Here is a 2,066-nt window from a genome sequence, read left to right as displayed (position 1 = left end):
AATGAAAAATAGGAAAATTAAACCGGCAAATTCTCCAAACATATTGGGCCAATTTAAAACCCAGGTTAACACTGATTTATTGTTTTAATAAGATTCCTGTGTAAGGAAAAATGACTGGTCTACAACATAACTAAGTACAGGGGCATGTGTTCATTTGTCTGCAATATACAGGAGCAACAGGGCAAATGACTCCTCAAGCTTTATGCATTTTTAAAAAATTTTTAAAACCACTGGGCCATAAAGCATTTTTAACCTAAGACTAATGTCCACAGAATAATGTATATGACAGTGAATATTCTGAGTTTGCTCTTCACTGAAACTGATGGGGGTCTGGGAAAGCACTGGCCCACAGCTCTCCAGCCAGGACAGTCCCATGGCCGAAAGAGAAGACGCCAAGTGGAGAGACAGCTGGACCTGCCCACACCCTCAATGCTAGCGCAAGCCAAGGCCATCCTGCTGTCACAAAGCTGTCACTGTAGCACTGAGGCTTCAGGAGACAGTGGCACTCATTCCTCTTCAATGAGTCAAGTCCACCGCATGGTCCATCTCAGGTTCAGAGAGCTTGACCAGCTCACCTTGGTCTCCCTGGCCGCCCATAATGCAGTGCTACGGTCGAGGGCTCTGGGCCCTCTCACTGTACTCAGGAAGAGGCGGTCGCAGGAAGCTGTGTGCACTTCCATCTGACAACATGTCCAGAGGGCAAGTGCCCAAAAGTCACAGCCACGGTCCAGACGTTCCATGGCTAACCCACAGCCTCGAAAATCACATGGTCATCTCTGACTCTACCACAAAGGCCAGAGACATAAGGACCATTTCCAGGGCCTTGCAAAGGTGGGCAGAGCCAAGCATCCAGGTCCCTGGTTGCTCAGGAAATAACCTCTTAGGAAGTAACAGTCTCTATCAAGAAGCCATGGAGCATAAAATGGATTTAACTGTGTTCCCAGTGTTTCATTTCTTGAGCTGATCAGTGGATACCTGGGCATTTCTTGTATTTTTCCTCATCCTCTTTTTTTTTTTTTTAACATCTTAAATATTGTAGAATACGTTTAAAAAATAAAATTATATTAAGAAAAGAAGGCATTGAGGCAAGAAGTAGGAATATTTTTTGAAACTCAATATGTTTAAGGAATTTGAGGGGTAACTAAAGAATTGTGTTTCGTAAGAAGTTCGGATAAGATACGTCCCATCTAGCGCCAACAATGTTTTAAATCTTTGCCCGGGGAAAAGAAATAAAGTACATCAGCTATTGAGTCAAACCTTAAAATATTAGCCATAGACTATTCTGCTCCTTGTTTGGACCCAACAGAATGGAAAAATGACAACTTCCATCATTTTACATGCATTTCATCCTTACAAAGCTCATTTTTCATTTATGTAGTTCCACACACAGCCCCAGAAAGTAGATGATGGCCTTTTGTCTTTTCACTATGGAGGATGAAATTTGGACACATCACACGAGGAGGCTGAGCACACCCTGGGAAGGAGAAAGAGGGCTGGACTCAGAAACAAAGGTCGTTTGCTCCATAACCCCTCAGTCCTCACCAAAGGCATTTTATTCCATAAACCTTCAATCAAGCTCGAAGGCTTTACTCTCGCCCCACCATTTAGCAATCTAGTGTGTATCAGGTGTTAGATAACGTTAATTGGAAACACATTTATCATTACTGATTTATATTTGATGAGTATTTATAACACTGCATTAACAACAAACAGTAGCAGACAAAAAGGCTGAGGAGTAACGGGGGTTGGAAAGGTTTCATGAAAGGACGGAATCTCTGTCATGAGGCTCTCTATCACTGGCTCATACTAACAAGTCCATGAAATTGATTTCCATGGAAAAAGTTTAGCTGAAAACCCAAGGAATTATTTCAGAATTACTGCAACTGTTATCTTTCGGGGAATGTCTGTGCGTATGTATGTGCCTACACATACCTATGTATGTGTTTGTTTATTTTTGGTTATGTCGCGTCTTAGTTGTGGCACGCGGGATCTTTGTTGTGGCACACGGGCTTCTCTCTAGTTGTGGTGTGCGGGTTTCTCTCGCTCGTTGTGGCGCGAGGACTCCA

The sequence above is a fragment of the Orcinus orca genome, chromosome 2 (assembly GCF_937001465.1).
Source record: "Orcinus orca chromosome 2, mOrcOrc1.1, whole genome shotgun sequence".
NCBI lineage: Eukaryota > Metazoa > Chordata > Mammalia > Artiodactyla > Delphinidae > Orcinus > Orcinus orca.
Note: the sequence above shows the minus strand (reverse complement) of the source record.